Here is a 26,023-nt window from a genome sequence, read left to right as displayed (position 1 = left end):
AGTTGTGAGGTTGTGGTATGTGGCCTTTGTCATGTTGAGGTATGTTCCTTCTTTACCCAATTTTTTGAAAGTTTTTATCATGAAAAGATGTTGAATTTTGTCAAATGCATTTTCTAAATCTACTGAGATGATCATATAATTTTATCCTTCATTCTACTAATGTGGCATATCACATTTATTGATTTATGGAATTCAAAACATACCTGTATCCCAGGGATGAGTTCCCCTGAATCAGGGTTTGTGATTCTTTAAAGTGCTACTGAATTCACTCTGCTAATACTTTGTTGAGAATTTTTGCATCTATGTTCATCAAGGATATTGACCTGTAGATTTTTTTTATAAATTTATTTTTTGTTGGTGTTCAATTTGCCAACATATAGAATAACTCCCAGTGCTCATCCCATCAAGTGCCCCCCTCAGTGCCCGTCACCCAGTCACCGCCACTCCCCACCCACCTCCCCTTCCAACACCCCTAGTTCATTTCCAGAGTTAGGAGTCTCTCCTGTTCTCTCTCCCTTTCTGATATTTCCCACTCATTTTTTCTCTTTTCCCCTTTATTCCCTTTCACTATTTTTTATATTCACCAAATGAATGAGACCATATAATGTTTGTCCTTCTCCGATTGACTTATTTCACTCAGCATAATACCCTCCAGGTCCATCCATGTCGAAGCAAATGGTGGGTATTTGTTGTTTCTAATGGCTGAGTAATATTCCATTGTATACATAGACCACATCTTCTTTATCCATTCATCTTTTGATGGACACCGAGGCTCCTTCCACAGTTTGGCTATTGTGGACATTGCTGCTATATCCTGCACCCCGATGTTTATAGCAGACCTGTAGATTTCTTTTATGTAGTCCTTACATGATTTTGGTATCAGGATAATGCTGGTGATGCTGAATACATAAAACAAATTTGGAGTGTTCTCTCCAATTCTTTGGAAGAGGCTGAAAAGGATCGGAGTTCACTCTTTGAAGTTTGATAAAATTCATCAGTGAAATCATCTGGTCCTAGGTATTTCTGGGGGATATTTTTAATTACTGATTCAATACCTTTACTTGTCATTGGTCTGTTTGGTTTCTCTATATCTTCATAACTCAGTATTGGCAGGCTGTATGTTTGTAGAATTTATCTGTCTTCTTTGATGTCCACTTAGTTGGTATATAATTGTTCATGGTAATCTTATATGATTTTTTTTTGTATTTCCATGGCATCATTTGTAAAGTCTCCTCTTTCATTTATAATTTTATTTTTTTGGTCCTCTCTCTTTTTTTCTCATGCATATGCCTAGGAGTAGACTTACTGGATCATATGGTAAATCTGCATTGAGCTCTTTGAAGAATTGTCAAACTGTTTTCAAGAGCAGAATGCACAGCAGAGCAATGCGTGAGAGTTCCAAAGTCTTCACATCTTCATCAACAGTTGTTATTGTTTGGTTGTGTGTGTGTGTATTTTCACAGCTGTCAGTGGGTGTGAAGTTGTATCTCATTGTGGCATTGATTTTCAGTTCCCTAATGACTAATGATGCAAAGCATCATGTTGTGTATTATTTGTTTATGTATATATTCTTTGGGAGAAATGTCCATCCAAATATTACCCCAATTTTTGAGTTATTTGTTCTTTTATCATTGAGTTACAAGGGTAGGGCCTTATCAGATATGATTTGCAAGTGTTTTCTCCTGTTTTGTGGGTCATCTATGAAAGAAGCTGTTGCCTAACCTAAGCTCCTAAAAATTAACACATAAGTTATATCTTAATAGTTGTATAGGTTTAGCTTTCACATTTAGTTAATTTTGAGTAAATATTTTTTACATGGTGTGACTAGGGATTAAAATTCTTTTTTTTGTGGTTGGTGATCCAATTGTCCCAGTGTCATTTGTTGAGAAGATTTTTTTCTCCATAGAATGGTCTTGGCTCTACTGACAAAAATCAATTGACCATAAATGTAAGGGTTTATTTCTGAACTCTAAATTATATTTTTATTTATCTATATTTCTATCCTTATACCATTACCACACTATCATGATTCTAATGACTTTTTAATAAATTTTAAAATTGGGAAGTGTGAGTTCTCCAAATTATTATATCATTTCTTTTTTTTTATAAGATTTTATTTATTTATTCATGAAAGACACAGAGAGAGAGGCAGAGACACAGGCAGAGAGAGACTCAGAGCGTCCCTTGTGGGACTCCAGGATCATACCCTGGGCTGAAGGGAGGTACTCAACCGCTGAGCCACCCAGGCGTCCCTATTATATCATTTTTTTACAAGATTCTTTTGGCTATTGTGGGTTCCTAGCATTTCCACATGATTAGCATCAGCTTCTTAATTTCCACAGAACAGGATGTCTTAATTTTGATGGGGATGATATTAGATCTATAGATCAGTTTGGGAATATTGACATTTTAAAATATTAAATCTCCTGAAGTCTCGGGTGGCACAGTCAGTTAAGCATCTGACTCTTGGTTTTGGCCCTGGTCATGACCTCATAGGTCAGGGTTTAAGACCCCTGTCTGGCTCTGCACTCAGCAGGGAGTCTGTTCTTTTTCTGCCTTTCTACCCTCCCTCCATGCTCTCTCTCTCTCTCTCAATAGATAAATCTTAAAAAAATAAAACAATATTAAGTATTCCAATCTGTAAATATTAAACATGTTTATTTAGGTATTTATTTATTTATACAGTGTTCTGCGGTTTTCAGTGTAAGACTTTTGAACTTACTTGTTAAATTTAGTTGTTTTATTCTTTTTAGTGCCACTGTATATGGATTCTTAAAAAATTTCAATTTCAAATTGTTAGTTGCTTGTGTACAGGAATGCAACTGATTTTTGTGTGCTGATTTAGTATCTAGCAACTGGCAAATATATTTATTAGCTGTAATATGTTTGGTGTGGATGCACTGAGATTTTCAATATATAAGATCATGCTATCTGCAAATAGTGATAGTTTTACTTCTTCCATCTCAATTTAGGCTTCTTTCATTTCTTATACTTGTCTACAATTTCTAACTCTATGCTAAATATAACTGGCAGGAGTCTTTTCAAATGTATTGAAACTAGTTTTGTGGCCTAAGATTTGATCTATCCTGAAGAATGTTCCATGTGAACCTGAGAATGTATATTATGTTATGATTATGTTGACTGGATTGGTCTATAGATCTCCGTTATGTTTAGTTGGTTACAGTGTTCTTCAAGTCTTCTATTTATTTGCTGATTTTATGTCTAGCTGGTTATCCATTATGGAAAGCATGGTATTAAAGTTTCCAAAATTGTTGAATTGTGCATTCATCCTTTCAATTCTGTTAGTTTTTGCTTCATGTGTTTTTGAGTTTCTGTTAGGTGCATAGATGTTCATGATAGTTACACTTTCATGATGGATTGCCCTTTTTAATATTATCTTTCATCCTATTTGTCTCCAGTAACAATAATTAAAAATTGCTGAATGCTTACTATGTTGAAGGCAGATCTAAGCAAGTGTTATTTGCAATTCATGAGTTATTTCATTGCATTGAGAATATCCAATGGGTTCTATTATTTCTTTGATTTTTTACTGAAAAATAATTTTTGGTAATATTTTATTCACTGAGGTATTGGGAATGATATTAAATGTTTGTTGTGCTGAACTATTTTCATATATCTCATTCTAGTTATTGTTTATTGTTTACTGATTGTTAAAAATCTGACGTCTATCCCAGGCCATGTTTGTCATCAAGTAAAAATTGAAGCCTTGCTCACTGTTAACTTGTATATTGGCAATGTTCTCAATCACTTTAAAATATATACAAAATAGGGGCTCCTGGTTGGCTCAGGCAGTTAAGGGTCTGCCTTTGGCTCATGTCATGACCTCAGGGTCCTGGGTTCAAGCTCCATGTTGGGCTCTCTGATCAGTAGGGAGTCTGCTTTTCCCTCTCCCCCATGTCCTTCCCAAGGCTCGTGAACTTGCTCTGTCTCTCTCTCTCTCAAAGAAATAAATAAATAAGTATAATCTTTAAAAAAAGGAAAAAAACTTTATTAAAAATATATAAAATTACTGATGTGATACATTACAAAACCAGTGTGTACTATTAAACAGACTTCAATTACATGCTAGTTTCAGTGAAGTTCTTTTCTGATAGATTTGATCACTGAAAAACTACAGACTGCACAAAGCAACTATGTTTTCCATCATGTACTACTCTCAGTTATATTTCTATGTCTTTCTTAAACTATAAAACTTAAAAAAAAACACAGCATTTCTTGTTTCCTACTCCACAAAATACAGTAACACAAGTGTACACTTAATTTCTAATTTGTGTGTGTGTGAGTGTGTGTGTGTGTGTGTTGCAATCTACAGGTGGATACAGCTAGATATTGATGTGGAGGCAGAGAGAAATTATTATTCTTACTGAATGAAAATGAAAGATAGGGTTGGTTGTTTAGTTACCCTGTCATTATTAATTCTAAGACTATAAGTTGGGAGACCGAAGGTGGAGAGAGCTCTGAGTCTCCCAGTAAGATTTTTCAATTTTGTTAATTTTAAGTCCTCTGGGGAAAACAAGTATTTCTTACTGGTAGTGATTTTAAATTCAGTTCTATACATCTCTTACCCAGTAAATTATTTACTAATGGTTTACTTTCAGGTTAATTTCCCCCCACTCTTTTGTAATTTTTACTTTTTCTGTCCTCTGTAGGTATTCCAATGCAGGATTTGTGAAGCATTTGGAATTTGTTCCCATTTTTGAGATTTCCTAATTTACCAATTTAGCATGCTCAATTTTACATCTAATTTTATTTTATTTTATTTTTATTTTTTTAATAATAAATTTATTTTTTATTGGTGTTCAATTTGCTAACATACAGAATAACACCCAGTGCTCATCCCGTCAAGTGCCCCCCTCAGTGCCCGTCACCCATTCACCCCCACCCCCCGCCCTCCTCCCCTTCCACCACCCCTAGTTCGTTTCCCAGAGTTAGGAGTACATCTAATTTTAATTACATGCTTTCTGTGATAATATATAAATTATATATGATTTATATAGAGTTAATATAAATTAATCTTCCACATTTAGAATAGTAAAAAACATTGCACAAATACAGGTTAAACTCAAACTTCAGCTCTTTTGGCAATCAAATAAAATAAATAATTTTAAATGCACCAGATCAAGTTCATTATTGAATTATTATGTCTCACCCAGACTAAGAAGCCTTAAATTTCTTTTTATTTCCTAATATTCTTTACTTAAAAAAAATGATTCTTTTAATAGTATTGCAATATGCATTTCTTCCATGTATTATTTTTTATGTATGTTCTGGAACAATAAAGCAGCATTTGTCAGCAAACATTCATATGCTTGCTGCTACCTCTGCCTTCTTTTCAGGACTAAAATCATCCAGAGATAATGGACTCCAGGGAGAAAGTAAACAAATTATACAGGAACAACACTATTCTTCAGAGCAGGTTGGCAGCATGGATTCTACGTTCCAGGTTTGTTACACTCTGGTGAGAAATCTTAGAGGGGCCATTATTCCTTGTCAGGGGCAGCATGAGCAGCATGTAAAGGGTTCATATTCAGCCCTAACAAATTGAACTTACAATTTTGTTTAAAAATAGCATCCATCAGGGTGGGAGTGGATTTTTGGAAGGATAATATACAGCTTTGTCACTTTGTTTTACTGAATGTGAATGCGTAACATCTACCCTATGTAAGATGCAATAATGAAAAAACCCCAAGAATCTGAATTTCATTTCATAAACTCTGGATTTGAGTTTAATCCATAAACTCTGGATCTGACCTTATCTTACAAAGTAGGTGGGCAACTTAATCATTTTTGATATTCAATAATATGTTTAATAAAGAAAATTTGTTTAATAAAGAAAATACTGATACCACATCATTTTGAAGACCAAAAATGAAGCGATATACATAAAAATACTTGGAAACTATAAAGTCATGTAAGATGTGAAATTAGTATTATTATTAACAGTTCATTAGACTAGTCCCTGGTTGCATTCAAGGTATCTTATATTAGGGTAAAACTGCACATAAATGTAGATAACAAAGATGGCAAATCTGATGCATGGCTGATGAAAAGCTGACTCCCTCCATGTTAATTACTCTGCCTGACTTTCACTATTTGTCTCATTCCATCAATGGTGACATTTACATTGTGCTTTCTTGACTTAATTTTTACTTGTTTTTATCTCCCCTACGCTAATCTTCTTTTGGTGCTTTGCTTTTCCAATTTTCTGTCCATTTATAAGGCACATGCTAAATAAATAGCTATTATCTGATAGCTCACTCATTCATTAACCCATTCATTATTTATTTATTTAAATCCTTTCTTTAAAAATCCTGTCTACTTACATGTCTAATGGAACAGCTGTTTGGAGTGTACAAATGTGAAATGAAATGGCTCCTTCCTGAGGTATTTTGCAGTTAAATAAGGAAGTTAGGTATGCAAATAACATTAATGAGAGGTAGAAAGGAGATGAATACTATAAGTAAAGGACAGGTTAATCATGGAACATTAGACAAGTGGAAAAAACTCCCAGATGAGGAGAGATGTGAAGACCCAAGTAACATTTAAGCTCCTTCATAGGTATGGGGATATTAGCAGGGAAAACATGCAAAAGAAATATAAGAGTATGGGCAAATTATACAGTATGATTGGAAGAAAGCAAACATATAACATTGTTTGGTTTAAGTTACAGGTAATGGAACTGTATCAAATTAACTTAAGAAATAAATTAGCAAATAAGAAAAGGACACTGGGTCTAGATCATGTTTTTGAATGCTAAAGAATTTTGATTTCATTCAATAGGAGTCAGAAATGGGAAGCTATTCTGTGGAAAGGAGAAGCCAAAGACTGATATGCTAAATAGGAGATTAAAATGACAAAAAGAAAAGAAAAAGAGAGAGACAAATTAAAAGATTATGTGTGAATTAATGAAAGCTCCTGTTATCTTAGTGCAAGACGGAATGGAGATTTCAGAAAAATACTGAGGAGTTTGGAATTCAGGATAATGATTATCACTTATTAGTTGATTTTTCTATCCCAAGAATCCACATACATTATTAACCTTATCTTCAACAGGCCTAAGAGAAGAGCAGTTGGCTCCATTTTAGAGTGATAACTGAGGCCCAAGACCATACATACAGCTGGGAAACAGGGGAGCTGAGATTTGAACATAGGCCATCTCAATCCAGAACTGTACCCTTAGCAACTGTGCTATTCTAGAACCCCACTACTGACAAGGAGGCATGAGAAAGGCAGGATTCTGACATGATAGCAGCTTCCAGCCTCCATGACAGAGAAGATGCAGATGATAATCACAGAAAAATGACACAAAAATGGGGAGACAAAGTCAATCTGTTTTTGACATGTTGAGTGTCAGTCCTTATGAATTATAAAAGTGGAAATGTCTAGCAAGGAGATGGAAATGCAGGATGAATGAACTCAGGAAAAGCATCTGGAGAAACACAGTTCAAAGTTTTCTAAAAGGAGGTAATAGAGAATGCCAGGTAAGGGCATGACAAGAGAGTGACCAGAGGGAAAGCAGGCCGGGGGCAGGTCCTTGGGAAAGTCAGAAAGGCAACTGTGATTTCTGCATGAAGCACAAACATAATTTCATATCACAGAATTTTAAGATCTTCCAGAGTAGCAATTCTCTCCTACTTGGAGAAGCCACTGCACTGCAGGGCACCATAAGCCTGTAAATCAATTAAACTCAAATTATAAAGTCAAACGGCATCTGTTCCCATCGTGACATAAAACCTGCTAAGATGAAAAATTTCTGGCTGGGATAAGTTAAATTTTTCATAAGTTGCTATCCCACTGAGCTGTTTTTCTTCATACAATTTCAATAACATAGAGGCAGATTTGGGGCTTGGAAGGATCCTTAGAGATCACCTGGTCTAATATCCTCATTTTATAAATGAGGAATCTGAGGCTCAGAGAGGTGACCCTAGGTGACAAAGCTAGCTTTTCCATAAATGGGTTCATTTATATTTACACTCTCTAAATGACTGGGGACCAAGCAGTCTATATTTTATAATGATACTTACCTGAGAGTATTATTGAGAAGAAGTGATTTATAATATGTGGCCACAAAGTTTATTGAGACTTTAATTTGTGTACATTCTTCTCTTCCTTTACCAAGAATGCAGGCTTCATTTCATTTTGTTTTGTTTTTCCCCAAGGAAACTGTGGTTGGAGGCATGAAAGCAGAGATTGCCTACAAACAAATAATGTTTATGGCTTTTAAGAATATTTGAGTTCCTTGAGAGGATAGGAGAAAGTGAGCGGTATCTCCAGTCGAGAGAAGAGAGTAGTGAAGTAGGATAGAGGGGAAAAAAGAAGAGGAGGTGATGTGGAGAGAAACAGGCTGGTATGCCTAAGGGTTGAAAGCACCTGTTCTCCACTCTTCTGAAGACCACATTTCATCTAGGCACAGTAAGAACTGATTAATATTTTAAAATTTTTGTTTTACACAAGTTCCTCTCAGCTATTCTATGTGGTCTCTCTAGACACTCTGGCCTTTATACCTGTTATCCCATAATCTAATATTAGAAGTTATCATTCCAAATCTCACTTCCTCTTCAAAAGGATTTTATATATTGACCCAATAGCATTAATCAGGATCACAAAGTCTGAAAAATAATGCATTCATATCACTATTCCTTTTGTTTTTGATGCAATGTTAATGTTATTTTAAATACTTTTAATTTTAAGAATACTTTGAGAAATGTATTATTGCCATTAATATTCCTCCAAGTATTCAGGTAAGCTTATGTTTTAGAAAGTGAGCTATGTACTGTGGCAACAAAGACCCACACCCAGGATTATAAGTACTAAGCTGAAATGATACATATAAATAATAAGTAGGGATTCAGAAAGGGAAGATAATACTTTTGAAAGATTTTACAAAGAAAGTTTTGTAGAGAGAATACCAGCCAAACTAGGCTTGAAAGTTAATATTTATAACCAAGGACATAGAGGAATGCTGAGTTTATTTTGGCACATTGAATAAGGAAGAACTTTTGTGAGAATGGTTAGAATATATAAGTAATTGAGGGAAAACTGAATTATATTTGAATATTCCTTCTTCTTAGAAATGAGAGCCGGGCCAGAGATTTTGAGAAAAATTCCATGGCATGTACTGGAAGTGGTTCTTAATTGAGAGTGCAATTGGAAATATTTCAAAAATATTGATGTCTGGGCCTCAGTTTGAAAGCACTTAAACAAGAACCTCTGGATTGGAACCAGAATGGGTATTTTTAAAACTCTCCAGATCTTCCTCAGGTGCATCAAGGTCAAAGACCACTTATCTTGAGATACGGAATGGGGGATGGGGGTGACATGGCGGGCAAAATAATCACCTCCAGAGATGTTCACACTAACCTCTAAAATCTATGATGGTTTACCTTACATGGCAAAAAAAGGACTTGGCAGGTGTAATTAAGGGTTTTAAGATGGGAAGATTATCCTGGATGACCTTACGTGGGCCCAACATACTCACAAGTATCCTTTTAAAAGGGAGGAGAGTCAGAATCAGATAAGTGACCTTGGAAGAAGCTGGAGTGATGCAGGGCTATGAGCCAATGAATATGGGTGGTTTCTAGCATATGTAAAAGGCATATGTAAAAGGCAAGGAAATGAATTCTCCCCGACAGACTCCAGAAGGAATGCAATTTTGCTGACTCATTTTAGACTTCTGAACTCCAAAAATGTAAGATCATAAATTTATGTTGTTTCAAAAAATAGTTTTGTAGCATTTGTAATAAGCAGTGAAAGGAAAATTATATAAGTGGCTGCTAAAAGAGTTAGTGCCTAAATGATCATGCTCCAGGGTAAAAGAAGGATCAAGATGCATAGACTCCCTTTGTATCACCTGTGGCCTACCACCCTGTGTACCAAATACAGATGGGGGAGATGCTACCTCTGCCTCTTTTATATCTTTAAAGTAGTACCAATCTCTGTCATTTCACTTGAAATATTGTCACTATCTTGCATGTGTTGGTGTGTGTATGTGTGTGTGTGGTGAGGGGCAGGAAATTTATCAGAGGCTCCCATTTTCTCGCCTTTTCCACCATGATAGATTGTACCTTATAGGTGAAGGATTTAACTTATAGGTAGGAGTTATGCTAATTGCCAAGAATGTTCATGAAAATTATACATTTGGCAATTAGAGAAGGGACCACTTAGCCCTTCTGTGTAACAGCCCTCAGAATGTTTGGGTATTCCCTTTTCCCTAGTGTATGGTCATTCAAGTAAGTGGTTGTAGGTCTCTGGGAAAAGATGAGGTAGTCACTACAACTGGAATGCTGCAGGATACTTTTTGGGGATCTAGTCTGGCCTTTATTCAGTGAGTTCAAAGCTGGAAAACATGCCCACATCTGGATGCTAGACAAAAGATTGAGATATTTTATTAAGACAGCTGCCTTAAGTCTCCTTCCTTGATTAGCCTTCCTGGATTTGTTGTTGCTGGTAGAGAGATGGAGCAATAACCTCATTAAGTGTTCATCTACCCTGATCCCAAGGAAACTGTTATTTTAGCCACATCTATGCCTCTCTGCTTGCCACACTTCTCTGACTGTCATTCCAATCTTGCTGCCCATGGGAATCACTGAGCTTACCTTTTTTTAAACTGTTAAGAACCACTATTAGACTCCATTACTTGGGGGAACTTACCATCCCCATTCTTATCGATTAGACCAATTCTCAATATCTTCCCCCATAAATCCTAGCTAATTAGACTGTAGACTCTAACTCTGGTGGCTCTTGCACCATTATATTCCTTATTACTTTGTTAAATGAAATATCTTCTTAAGCCTGCTAAAGAACAAAATCATCTGGTGGTTTGTCCAGTTTTACATCATATATCCACACTAGCATCAGGCAGAGAAGGGAAGCAAACACTTCCCCTCAAACTAACTGACACATTCCTAGCCCCTGCTTCAAGACATTAGATAGATAGATAATAGATGATAGATGATAGATATCAGCCATTCCCTTTCCTTAATTTTTAAAAAATGCTTTTCTTTCCTATATATTTTAAATTATACTAGAGACATTAGATTCCACAGTGACCCATTTACAAATAATCTTTGTATTCCCTACCTGACTTTAGATAATACTTCTAAGTTATTCAAAACCAGAGCAACTATTATATGTTACTTAATTTAAGTAGGATATACAATCTACAGTCTTAAAAGGAAACTTGTTCCAGTGGGATTTTTGTTTCTTTGTTTGCCCTTCTAAATCCTCAAAGCAAAGTTCTAAATTGAACACCAATAAAAAAATAAATTAAAAAAAAAAAAAATAAAATAAAATAAATAAATAAAATCTTAAAAAAAAAAGTTCTAAATATAAAGAATATATTGCTTTACTTATTTGGGTCTATATATATTTGCAAATACAGGTACTTCCTAGTATTTCCCTTGCCAAGAATATTAATAAAACCTAACTCTCCAAGAGAGAAGCTACATTTCACAAAAAAGTTGGTGAACTATTAGACGAAGTACGTATTTTTTCTGGTAGCTTCTCAAGAACATGGGGTAAGTCACTAAAACATAAACAAAGATAATAACTCAGCTTGTTGCCATTGAAAATACTTCAGTATGAAATTTGTTGAAATGTTTTAACATCTAAGCATTATAAGAAAAGAAAATAATGGTATTTACTTAATGACCATCACTTCAAATAAAACATAACAATCTTTTTTCATATCTTGAGCCCCAGATATTTATATCGTGGATAGAGCCACCCAAGCTGAAAGTTATAGTCTATTTTTCTTAGAAGGATGTTTATAAGACTATATTCTTCTCTGTATAAAGTTTTAAAGGCAATAAAATCTCAATGAACTAAGAGGAGTAAGAAACAATGGCATTTGTGATCTCCTCAAAAAAGAAATGTGCTCTGATATTTCATCAGGATGCATTTTTTTCTTATTATAAACTAGCATCTCACTTAACTGGAGATTTTATGATTAGTCTTATAAATGACATTTAACATTTTCAAACTCAGACATTATGGATTATAATTACATATGAATTTTCCAGTAAGGAAAACTGTAGTTGAATTGCATTTTCTGTACATCAAGTACTAAGTCTGTTAATGTAACAGATGCAAGTAGATTTCAAGCCTAACTGTAATTAGAATCACTTGGAGAGTTGTTTTTTTAATACTAATCCATAGGCCACCTGCCCCAAATTATTATTTGAATTATTTACATATATAATATATAGAAATATATATTTACATATATTTGAATTATTTATTCTCTTGCCCCAAATGATTCTGATTCAGTGGGGCTGCTGTGTGTGTGGACACTGCTTTTTACCCAGGGTTGAAAATCACTGCTCCTGATCATCATGTAAGTGTTTGGATTGCCCTAATAATGTAAACATTCAACGTCAAGTCTCAAATATTTCTTGAGCCCCCAAAGTCTGATTATCTAATGTTATTTAAAATCTCAATAGACAGAATAACATAATAGCAGATTAATTACTACAATTTATTCAAAATCATGCTATTTTTTGGTGTCATCCACTTTGACTTTCTTTGTTTTTCTCAACTTGTTCTTTTACCTTGTACTTCAGAGTAAACTTTGAGATGGAACTAAATCCATAGAAGATACATCAAGGCAAGAAAGATGGATTATCATCTAAAAAATGTTCAACTCATCTGTACAGTAATAGGGAACATAATTTGGTCCTAGGAATTGAGATAGTATGGTAATGGGAAATCCATGATTTGCTCTATTTAAAGACCCTTGTCCTCAGGGGAGAAATATCACTTAAGTATTACTCCAGACATAGTGATACTAAGATTTCATGAGGAAAATTTCATTCACATTCAATTGTGAGATTTTAGTTTTATTAGAAACTTTCAAAATAAAGATTTGATTTACTATTTCTAAAGGTATTAGAGATGATTAGTGCAACTTCACCCAATTCTACTCTTAAATCTTGTTCTGAAAACCAAATTCATTATTCTCTCTTCTCTCCTAAATGTTAAGATTATATAAGGCAGTGAAACAAGTAAAACAAGGAATACTTAATTCATAATTTTAAACAAATATGTTTGGGCTGCGTTATCCCATCCCTCCTTGTTCTCTTAAATCTACTTAGCCTGACAACTTGCCACAACAACTGTCTCTATTGATAAAGCACATATCACCCAGGACAAATTTGTGGGTTTAAAAAATGTTCTTGTCATAGGAAAATTTATCCCTGGTCTTCAAACTGTATGTTCAGTCATATTTTATGATTTTGTTTTCAAAAGCTGTGGTTGCTAGAATTGATGAGCTGCACTGGTACCCACGGCATGAGCATCCTATTTCTTCAACCAAAAATCCATCATTGTATGAGGAGAATCAAGGTCAGGGTGTGTGTGTGTGTGTGTGAAAACAGTCTCTCACTCAGATGTGGGGAAAAGAGAGGAGATATGGAAGCTGGTAGGGGTGAAGCTCCTTTCTGACTTGTTCTCAAATTTCCCAGTTTTAACAGTTGTTCTAGTTAGTCAGAAATCAAAGGAATGGAAAACAGCAGAATCCTGAGACCTTAAATCAGCCGTCACTTTTTTCCAGAGCATAAGAACTCCTTCAAACTTCAACCTGCATGTGGATTCTCAGGCATCTTGTCAAAATGTGGGACTGTGTTGAGAGGGCTAAAGTGGGGACTGATTTTACGTTTCTGTCAGGTGACGCTGAGATTGCTGACCCAGTTACTTAGAGCACAACTGCCCAAGATAGTCTCTGTGTAAGTAAGTTCACCTCCTCAACCCTCCTTAAACTAATGCACTTTTCCAAGACTAGTGGTCAAATAAAACAGAGGGGAACATTGGGCATTTATGAATTATTTATTCTCTTGCCTTATGAATGGATGTAGGATGTGCCAATCATAATTAAGCACCTCATTAGCTCTAATTACAGAACAAAAAGCATTCTCTTTGAATTTCACTACCCTGCTCTACCTAGCATATGAGGACTTTTTGCCATTAAAATATATTTCAGCCTGAAATTTCAAAGAGTGATTTTTCTAATGAGCTGGTGATAAAACTACTCTCAGCCATCGGAACAGCTATATTTAGAGCTGAATTAAGATTTTGTCCATGAGTAAAGAAATGGAGTAAGTGGCAATAAGTTAATAGGTCCTGTCACGAGTAGAGCAAACTAACTGCTTTTTAAAAATTAACCCTGAACCTTATCCTCATTCAGTAGTTAATGAAATTGAGAGATGGAATACTACATATATTATTTATAACATTAATAGAAAAATCAAATAATTATTTCTTGGCTTTGTTCCTTGCATATTTTAACTTTCTGCCTTCAGCATTTGGAGATTGCATTGAATTTGAGGAAGGAACTGCTCTAGAGTCTAATTAGTACCAACATTTATGGAAAGCTTAATGTAACCAGGCAGACACTGTTTTAGGCATTAGCTTTAATGAATCTTCATGAGGTTTGTACAATTGCTTTTATTTCCATTTTAAAGGTAAGGAAACTGAGCAATTTAGAAACTTGCCCTACATTACATAGCCAGAAGTGTCAAAGGCAGGGCTTGAAACCAAGCATTTTGATTGCAGTGTCCATGCAAGTAACCACTCTGTGACTCTGGCTTGTTGGTTATATAGGTATAAGGTGTGATTTCAGAGAAGCTAGGGAAGCTCCTCCAACACAGCCCCTGACCCAAAGTCCTTCAATAGAAACCAAAGCTGCAGATACTTTGAATTTAAATTTTTCATTCATGTTCCTTGTTAAATTTAGCACAAATTATCTACAAATGCTTACCTGCTTGTATCCAGAAAAGCTATAACCACCTTGTATAAACCCAACTGTTCATCTCTCCAGTCCCTATACCCATGTTGTTAAGTCCTGGAGGAAAAAGATCATGGTTATTCTGACGTTATCACACATTCCTTATCTCCAGCCTTAGTTGTATGTTCAGATTTTCTTAGAATCCTTCCCCTTCAAGCAGTACTTTATATCATATCAGTGCCACGTCTTGCAGCCCTGCCACCCCACTTTCTTCTCATTCTTAGCAAGTGTCTTTGGCTTCTATTACCTAATGACCTAATGAGTCCATTAGGTGTGAAGGCTCTTAAGCCTGCCCCCCTCACAAATATCCTAGAACATTTCCACCCAATCAGCCTTCCTCTGCTTCATTGTGGTTTCCATGGAAAAGAGTGCCCCACTTCCCATGCAAACCTCACCTTGCACCTCTGCTATGGATGGCAACGCCACCACCGTCCTTCATCTGTCTTCATCAGTCTTAAATTTACAACTTTTATGCCTTCTATGCTCAAGTTTCTCCAAACATTAAAAAAGCAAAATCAAACCAAAAAAAGCAAACAAACAAATAGAAAGAAATCACACTCAGTTTTATCCTTCTAATTTTTAGCTAGGGGTCTATCTCACCCCTCACTGTCGTCGAGATTGTTTTGAAGAATTATACTCTTGTTCTCTACCTTTACATTGTTATTTCTTATTTCTCATTAGTCTTTGTCTTCACTGGTTTTACATTTTTCACAATCACCAATGACATAATACTAAATTTTAATGGGCATCTGTCGGGTTCCATCTCCTTCAATTTCTTCAGCTTACAGTGTTACTATTACTTCCTTTCATTTTAAATTATCTTTTTTTTTTTTTTCCTAGAATAGCACTCCATTTGTTTTCCTCTGGAAAGACTGCATGATGGTGAAATTGGGAAGTTAAAGAAAAAATGTGAAGATGTGACAATGTCATATATTGCTCTGATATAGCACTATAGAATACGAACACATGTAGGCCCTGTGGAATAGACCATTCATTTATGTTCTGGTTGTAGACTATTGCTCTGACATCTTCCTCTAAATAACAGAGAAGGATGTGAAACACCCTATTCTAAATCCTCTCATTCCTACAGCCATCATAAAAACTCCTCCCCTGAGAGATGGGCCAGGTGAAAAATAACCAGAAAGAAAAAATGTTCATTTTAGGCAAAGTAATGCCTTCTGAATACCATATAATCTTTTTTGTGTGTGTCTAGCATTCACTGTCATAAGCAAAGTCAGAGAATTCTGACTGAATAGTGGTTACATTTAGCTGGCTGAAGGCAAAAGCCTTAGTGTGGAAATCAGGAGTGCCTTTTCAGGAGATAGTCTCCCAAATTCTGGGAAAATTTGATAAGGATACTTTCCAGAATTTTATATGTTCCCGAAGTTACAGGTAACTTGAAGAAGCCAGTTTGCTAGGTTATAGATCTGTTTCTGAAAAATTTAAATTGTTCACCTATTTTCAAAAATCTCCCTATTTTTGCTGGGCTTATTAATTCTCTGCCTCAGCATTCTTATCTGTGAAATGAGGATATCCACAGTAGATACCTCAAAGGGTTGTTGTGAATATTAAATATGTAAATCTGTTTTATGTGTTAATTACTATTATTATTTTGTGCTTTCATTTTTTGTACTTTCTAATTTCTATCAACTTCAATTTGGGCCTCATATCCATAAGAAATCACTGAGGAACATCTACTTTCTCCTACTGACTAAATCGGTTCATTGAATGCACAACCACAAACAGGAAAATAAACAAACACATTTAACCTTTTATAAATAATGAGAGACTAGGAATCTCATCACCCAGGGGTTTCTCATAACTTGAAACAGATAAGGCTGCCTAATAGAATCGTAGTGCAGATTAAATGATAAATTACGTGATGTGCTCGACATAGAGAATTGCTTCCTTGTTTCAATTATGGTAATTCTGATTTGCAGAATCATCACTTAGTGCTATGAGTCTGTGTTTATTCTGTTTGCATTAACTGCAGTTAGCAGGGGTAGTGATGGGGGAATAATAACTGTATAGGAGATTTCTGTATTGCTCTATTCTATCAGATTGAAAAAAATTCAATCCAGTCTAGTCAATGCCCTTCTCATGTGCTTGTATGTTTTTTCTTATTGATCAGCCCTGCTGCTCTTTTTCAGAAGCGATCTTAGCTTCTTCATCTTCACTGCTAGACTATTATGGGCACAGAGTTTTTACAAAATTTTAAGAAACACTCAACCAACTCCATTCATTGGTCTTATTTACATGTATAGTCAAAAGAGTTTTCTGTGTAAATAAATCTTTTAGCCTTTTGATTTTTTTAATTCTCAAAAAAATATTACCTTGTAAAGATTCTAGACTTTCTCTTGTTATCTTGGTACATGTGTATTTCCTTTCTTTCATGGTGGGGAGGGTGAGGGGTGTGTGTGTGTGTGGTGTTTGGAATAGAGAAATAGATTCTGAGGGTTAAATACTCAACATTACAGAGAAGGAATAGATTAACACTAATTAGTAATACAAATGAATTTAAGGACTTGGTGGAAGAAATCTTTCCTTCTACTTTTTCACAATGCTTATATAGTACTCTGAGTTCTTGCAGTATAGATATTTGTGTTACTTCTTTGAAATTAGATTGGACTATTCTTTACTACTTTAATTCAAGTTTAGTAATATTTATAAAATGACAACTAGAAGCAAGAGAAAGCCACCATAAATAATGTCCCTTGGGAAAAATCAGATGGTTTGCTGCTATAAACGTAAAATAAAAAAGCTAAAAGAAAAAAGTATTAGATCAAGAAATTCATTTTCTTTACAGCAACATAGCTCTCCCCCAAGGTGAGGTGTTTACCTGCCCTAGAGTAAAAATCCAGGCCAGTATGCAAAATACTTGCCAGGAGGAAAGTGATTGTGTTCTTCACATCAACAGGAATTAGTAAAATTTAGGCATTCCTAATCCCTTCCAGTAAATTTATGTAGAATTACATGGGTAGAATAGATGATATCCTGTCTGATTTCATCCCCTCAATTTCCTTTCCAGAGTTATTTAAAGATGAATATTCATTACATGGAACATTCATGAAAACAACATAGAAATCCTGCAAGTGTCTTAAAAACTATAAATTTCTTACAGTAAATAGCATGTTTTTTTCTAGGTAGTTCTAGGTTATTTTAAGCTATTCTTTTAGGAACACCTGAGTGGCTTGGTGGTTGAGCACCTGCCTTTGGCTCAGGTTTTGATCCTGGGGTCCTGGGATAGAGTCCCACATCAGGCTTCCTGTGAGGAGCCTGCTTCTCCCTCTGCCTATGTCTCTGCCTCTCTCTCTCTCTCTCATGAGTAAATAAATAAAATATTTAAAAAATAAAATAAAGCTATTTTTTTAACTTAAAGATAATTAGTATTCTTATTCTTAATATTTCATAATCACTCCTTATACTTACCTGATGTATAATTTTACAGAACACTTTTACTCTGTTGTCTCCTTATCCTCTTAACATTTCCACATGTAGTGTTCAGAATTTATATCAAGGTTATATTGTTCTTTTTAAATTATGTTTCAAGTTTTTATTTAAATTCTAGTTAGTTACCAGGTAGTGTAATACTGGTTTCAGGAGTAGGATTTAGTGATTCATCACTTACATACAACACCCAGTGCTCATCACCACCAGTGCCCTCCTTAATACCCATCACCCATTTACCCAATCCCCCTACCCCTCTCCTTCCAACAGCCTTGTTTGTTCTCTATAGGTAATGGTAATATTGTTCTGATTTGGCCTTCCAACTCAGTTTTAGAAATTTTGAAGGGCATAGAGACAGATCTTGTAATTTTGTTAGTTTTTTTTTTCTTTTCACCGAGTATATTCAGTAGGAAGAATTCTTTCTCTTTACTCTTCTATTTTCCCTATTTTTTAATAAATATTTTATTTATTTATTCATGAGAGACACACAGAGAGAGGCAGAGACACAGGCAGAGGGAGGAGAAGCAGGCTCCATGCAAGGAGCCCAATGTGGGACTTGATTCTGGGAATCCGAAATCAGGCCCTTACCCAAAGGCAGACACTCAACCACTGAGCCACTCAGGTGTCCCTTCTGTTTTCCCTATTAATAAAAAGTTGGCAACCAAGGTAATTACCACATTACGTTACAGCTTATGCTGAAGCATTAGTACATGTTTCAAAGGATGTAGGTGCGATACGTGGAACATAAGTCTTGAGAGATACTTCTTCCTATTCGATCCTGGTTCTGTGATGTTTTCTTCCTGGTTTTCCCTCTTCTTTTGCTCATGTTTCATATCTTCCTCTCAGCACGTTAAAATTAGAACATAACACGCTGACTGGCATTTCTTTGTCACAGTATTTCCAAAATTTATGTGTCTACAGAAACACAGTGGTTAATGCAAAAACACTGGGCTAAATCCCAAGTGAATGCCCCAAATAAACTTATAGAATATGGATAAATGAGCAATTACAACAACACCAGTAAAATGATATATTTTAAAATGTCTAATGAAAAACAAATAAATGGTCTTAACCAAGAGGTACATCCCATTTTTTTGCATGGAACCACATTGGTGAGCATTGAGAATTGAAGAATCAGAAAATTTGAGGTCCTCTCCACCATATACAGCTTCCACAGAGACACCTGAGGTCCCCATGTCATTGATTGTCTAGACCACTTGAGAACTATGAACCATACATCTCCTTTAGGAAAACAATAAACCACTGGACCCACTGCAACAATCCTCAGATTCTTTCAATACCTCTCTTTAAATCCTGGAGTATATAAAGATAATTTGATTCAAACAAGTTATATTACATAGTCATATTTTCTTTCTTCTTTTAAGATTATATTTATTTATTCATGAGAGAGAGAGAGAGATAAAGAGAGGAGAAACACAGGCAGAGAGAGAAGCAGGCTCCATGTAGGGAGTCCGATGTGGGACTTGATCGTGATATGCTCGACATAGAGAATTGCTTCCTTGTGGGACTCTAAGATCACACCCTGGACTGAAGGCAGGCACTCAACCCCTGAGCCACCCAGGCGTCCGACATAGTCACATTTTCCAAGCATGATTCTTCTGTTAAAAACAAAATTATTTATATACAATAAAACCAATCATTGGAAATGGGGGAGGGGAAGTAATGAATGTTCAGCACCCACTTATACCAAAGGATTACTTGATAAGCATGTAGAGTTAGTTAAAACCAAAGATTTGAAAATAAGTGATGCACTTAAGAAATAAAAATCTTAAATACTTTAATACCTATAATGCAATATCTATAATACAGGAGCATGACTATCATTCAATTATTATTATATATCATTCATATATTATATTTCAAATGTTTATATATAACATAAAATTATATTATTTCAAGAGACTATATCATATACATATCATATTAAAAAGATGAAAGACTTATTTTCAACTGTAGCCAGTTTTTCAATTAAGCTACCTTAACTTTCCATGATATTATACAATATTTTCTTTCCTAATTTTAATTTGAATCATTAGATTCCATACTGTATGGCACTGAACACATAGTAGACTGGCGATAGGAAATTAATAACTTGAAGCACTGCAGCTTTACATATGTTTAACTGGGAACTATATGATATGGGTGAACAGTTAATTAATATGCTTTTATATAATAACATCAAATTTATATGTTTATAATATATTTTATAGAATATTCTTTATTATGTAAAATAAACTAATATTATGCCATTTTCCAAATAATTTGATGGGAGGTCAATTCTACTGGGGAATCCAAGGGCACAAACCTCAGAATTTTCCCAATTGTGGTATTAAGAGGATCTCAGTCACTGGTCAGAAGACTGTTCTCAAAGAGCCTTAGTTCCCTGGTTTACTAATCTGTCATCTGTGTATGCAGAGCTAGTTGCTGGGTGAGAGGAAGTCTCTGGCAACAAAACCCAAGTGCTAGATGATAGATGTGTTGGAATGCAAGGAATAGGGCAGGGCTCAGAGGACATGGTAAGGCATAGATAGCATATGTTACATCATCTAGAGGAAACATTCTTTTAAAAATAAGAAATAAATGAAAGGCACATTTATGTAATGGATAATCACAAAGTCACTGGAGACTAATTGACCACAACTCAAATCCAGACTCTGAATATCCTGGCAGGGTAATCTTGGGAAAATTATTTTATTTTTCTAAGTCTGGGCCTTTCTGTAAAATGGAGAATATGGCACCTACCTTAAGATTTGTGAAGCTTAAATGAGTTAATATCTAAGAAATGTTTACCACGGAACCTAATACTCAGTAAACAATAAATATTAATGTGTTCAGAAGGTAGTTTGGTATTTAATAATACCCTTACTATGTCATTTGCCTACCTTATCATTATGTAAGAAATCTGCTCTAAGGCATCTTTTTCTGGCAACTGTTCAATCTGACCTTGAACCGTTCTAGTTATAGGACATACAGTGGAGTGTATACCACGAGTTTGTCCATTCCAGTTTGGGGCATCATTAATGGCTAACATGTTTTTTATGTTGGAATTGAAATTATTTTTCTAATAAATAGCTTCATAGATTAAGGAGGCCTCAGACCCACTTTTAATATTTGTAGGATCTGTGGCATGAAAACACACAGAGGATGACTAGACCCCTTGTCTAAAAGTTACAATCAAACTAACACAACTGACACATAAAATATTTTTTTATTTTCCTCTTCTAAAAATATAGCTCCATAATGGAAAAATGGAAATTCATGTTAAAATACCATTTTTAGTGGACTTTAAAGGTGGGAAATGTAAACTGTAAATAAACAATCTTACTGTGTTTGTCTGAGTATTCAGTTATGGATAGGTCAGTGGTATATCAATGGTTAATAAATTAGAATTGACATAATTCATAAATTATTTTATTTATTCTATGTAATCTTACCTCTCACCTTATCAACATCTTTAATTGTTGTTATAACCATGATTTTTAACATATTTTTGTTTTCTTGACAGTAATACTAAATTAGAAAACTTTTAAAAACAATCGATTTTGGATCATTTATTGACTTAATGGTGAATTATTATGTATAAGAGCTCAAAGAACAGATGTTGTGATTTTTTTAAAGTCAATTTTATTGAGCGATACTTTGCAAATAGTGATATTCAATCTTTTAAAGTGTATGGTTGAGGAGTTTGACAAATGTTTAAAGTCATGTAACTACCAAAATAATGAAGTTATTTGATATCTCCATCACTCTAAGAAGTTTCCGAAGTCCTGGTTTATATAATTCCCTCTAACCACCTGCATCCCCATCAGCTCTTCTTGAGTTATTGTAGTTCTTAGTTATTCTATAATTTCAATCTGGAAAATTATAGTCTACTAAGACAGTAGCCACTGGAATCGTCAATAAAATTCTTAAATTTGAAGTTAGATTAAAAAAGGAATTCTAGCTTTAAAACAATATGCTCAAACACATTAACTAGTTAGCAAATAGTAAAGTATCATTGTTATAAAATATTGCAAAATATTTAAATTTCATTTTATAAATTGCTATCTTAAATTGCCATTCTCACCATCTCTTGAGGCAACATAGAGTTCCATAGATTATTTTTTGCATTCTTCTTTCAAATTTTTCAATGCTAGCATATTATACAGAAATAAAAGTAGCAGTGTGGTGCCTAATTTGTTCCAACATCTCTTCATATACTTTGATCTATAATTGCCAGAAAAAATTACTCTCTTTAGAAATCAGTGTTGAGATTATTTGTATATGAATCTTATTCTTCATAGTCATGGTTATGGTGTTCATTTCCTTGTTCTAATTATCTTTTTTATTGGAATGTTACTTATCTTGCATTTTTTCCCACTCTGGTATGTTAATTTTTTTTGGCTAAGCTTTTAGTGATACTATTAAAAATAAGTGATAATTTATAATATATATAGAGAGTAAATTCAAACCTGGGCTTAGTTTCTGCCAAAAGACCATTAATTCACTCTGTTTGAAGATCATTCTTGTTTCATTTGTTTCTTCTGTTGTATCACATATCTTATCTAAAATGAATCTAATTGTATTATTTTGGTGGTTATCTCTGGAACTACAGATTGGAAAAGAAGAAGCAAGGCAAAAATTTGCTTGGCACCACTAGCCAAATATACTCAATTCTCCAACACTGTATTGCATTCTTCCTATTGGAGAGGAAGGATACAGAAATTAAAGTTTTCAAGTGAAGTGTTTCCATAGCTGAGATTTACTTTTTAGTTCAAAACAGTGACCTAAAAAGGGGTTAGTAGAACAACCCAAATCTTTAAAACTTTTGGCCATGATTGCCTTTTGTTTCAAAAATGTAGGGCAAAATCTTTAATCCACTTTGTGTTTATTTTCATGTATGGTGTTAGAAAGTGGTCCGTTTTCATTCATTTACATGTAGCCATCCAGTTTTCCCAGCACCATTTATTGAAGAGACTGTCTTTTCCCCCCTGTATATTCTTGTCTCCTTTCTCATAGATTATTTGACCATATAATCATGGGTTTATTTCTGGGATGTCTATTCTGCTCCATTGATCCGATATGTCTATTTTTGTGCCAGTACCATATTGTTTTGATTACTAGAGGTTTATAGTATATCTGAAATCTGGTTTTTGATACCTCCAGCTTTGTTCTTCTTTCTCAAGATTGCTTTGGCTATCTGGGATCTTCTGTGGTTCCATACAAATTTTAGTATTATTTGTTCTAGTTTTGTGAAAGATGTTGTTGGTATTTTGATAGGTATTGTACTGAATTTGTAGATTGCTTTGGGTAGTACAGACACATAAATGTGAGAACTGAAACCTAGGATGTTTCCTAGAAGGGAGCACAGGCAGTAATTTCTCTGACACAGCATTTATCTAGATACCTCCTCAGGGAAGGAAAACAAAAGCAAAAATAAACTATTGGGACTACATAAAATTAAAATGCTTTTGAATAGCAAAGGAATCATGAACAAAAGACAACCTACTAAATGGAAGAAGATTTTTGCAAATTATATATCTGGTAAGGGGTTGATAGCCAAAATGTAGAAACTTACACAACTCAATATTAAAAAAAAAAACAATCAAATTAAAAAGTGGGCAGGGGACCTGAATAGGCATTTTTCCAAAGAACACGTACAGATGGCCAACAGACATATGGAAAGATATTCAACATCACTTATCATTAGGGAAATGCAAATCAAAACCACAAAGAGATTATCTCCTCACACCTGTCAGAATGGCTAAAATGGAAAAACACAAGAAACAAATGGTGAGGATGCGGAGAAAAAGGAACTCCCATGCAGTTTTGTTGGGAATGCAAACTTGAGTAGCCACTGTGGAAAACATTATGGAGGCTCCTCAAAAAATTAAAAATAGAATTGCCATGTGATCTAGCGATTTCACTTTGAGTATTTACTAAAAGAAAACAAAAACACAACTTCAAAAAAATATATACACTCCTATATTTACCATAGAGTTATGTCCAGTAGCCGAGATATGAAAACAACCTATGCCCAACAATATATGCATAAATAAAGATGGATATGTATACACACACAGAGAAAGAGGAATATTATGCAACTGTAAAAAAAGGAGGAGATTGTGCCATTTGAAGCAACATGAATGGACCAAGAGGGTATTATGCTAAATGGAATAAATCAGAGAATGACAAATACCATATGATTCCATTCATAAGTGGAATACAGGAACAACAACAACAAATGAATAAACAGTCAAATAGTGGAATGAGACCTATAAATACAAACTGATGGCTTCCAGAGGTGAAAGGGTGGGGATTGGGCAAAATGGGTGAATAGGGATGGGAGATGCTGGCTTCCAATTATGAAATGAGTAAGTCACAGGAATAAAAGGCATAGCCTAAGGAATACAGTCAATGATATTTTAATAGCTATGAAATGGGACAGATGGTAGCTACACTTTTGGCGAATATATCATAATATATAAATTTGTCAAATTACTAAGTTGTGTACCTGAAGCTAATGTAACATTGCATTTTTAACTATACTGAAATAGAAAATAATGTAAACCAAGAAATGTGGTGGAAGAATTTCCTAGAGGCCTGAAATACTTCATCACAAGAACAAGTGTTTGGGTTATAGATCCAGTTTTACCAGCACTGTATGCCAGATTGTGAGTGACGGGGTGCCTGAGTATTCTCTAATACATTAATGTGTGCATCTCTATGTATGTGTGTGTGTGAGAGAGAGAGAGAGAGAAAGAGAGAGAGAGAGAAAGAGATATATATATTAAAGGGGGGAGGATTCAGAGCTTCCTAAATCAAATAGTGCAGAGAGAGGTGAGTATCTTGAATGGGTCTAAATATGGTACTGGATGGTCTAATCTTACCTCTTTATGACGGTCCTTAAGTTTTGGTGATGGCTATTAATGTTTTCTATTTTCATAGCTAAACATTTCTAATTTCTTCAACTCTTCTGTTGAAAATGCTTGGTTTACACCATGACTTGGAATTTGAAGTAAGTGATGGGCAACCAAACACCACAAGCTTCCGGTCATTAGCACAAATTTTAGGAGGTCTTTCCTTCTGTTTACTTTTTCTCCTCATATTCAACTTCTTTCTGGTGTCTCCCTCAAATCCATCTAGTTTTGTCCAAAGACTGTTGCCCCTTAGTCAGTGTGGCTTTTTAACAATGCATTGTTGTCTGCAGTCATCTAGAGGTTTTATCTCTTGCAAGAGAAGGCACTGAATCTGTATTGTATGTTCTCCTCCTATTGCGTACGGTTAATCCATTATACTGGAACCCTTTGATGGGCACTTTTTCTACCAATTATTTTCTGCCTTTGATACAGTTTCTACTTTTTCCCTAACTACTCATAGTTCTCTTTCCTACTAATACACAGAGAAATACATATCTAAACTTTATAGATAGAAATATAAATAGAAAAGGCATAAATCTTGATTACAACACCTTTCATATTTGACATTCTTTCTGTGTCATTTTGACCATTCTGGCTCTCCTCCTCTGTACAGTCTTGAGGTTTTGACATCTGTCTTTAAAATGTGGTTGTCAGAGATTAAGTAACTTCAGACATTGAAATTCAAAGAGAATTGAGAACTAAAATCCCCCTATTTCTCTACAATGTCTATTTTTACAATCTCCAAACCAATTAGTTTTATAGAGGTAGCAATTCCATACTGCTGCTACTATTAAATTTGTAATAAAAAACTGATAGAATTTTTTCCCTTTGCATAACAATTGTTAAGATGGATTTA

At 34.7% G+C, this 26,023-nt stretch overlaps 1 long non-coding RNA gene across 3 annotated transcripts in view; it reads right to left on the bottom strand.

Annotated features, from left to right (window-relative positions):
* LOC140600277 (uncharacterized) overlaps positions 1-7,193 on the bottom strand; it is a 70,119-nt gene extending 62,926 nt beyond the window's left edge. For 2 of the 3 annotated variants that reach the window (XR_012003512.1, XR_012003511.1), the window contains exon 1: positions 7,052-7,193. This is a non-coding gene — a long non-coding RNA (uncharacterized lncRNA). Of the gene's footprint in view, positions 1-6,344; positions 6,401-7,051 lie in introns of all 3 variants that reach the window. The other variant, XR_012003513.1, reaches the window with a different exon arrangement.
* Positions 7,194-26,023: the final 18,830 nt, after the last annotated feature.

This window comes from Canis lupus, chromosome 11, assembly GCF_048164855.1.
Source record: "Canis lupus baileyi chromosome 11, mCanLup2.hap1, whole genome shotgun sequence".
Taxonomy (NCBI): domain Eukaryota; kingdom Metazoa; phylum Chordata; class Mammalia; order Carnivora; family Canidae; genus Canis; species Canis lupus.
Note: the sequence above shows the minus strand (reverse complement) of the source record. Positions and strands in the feature narration are given on the sequence as shown.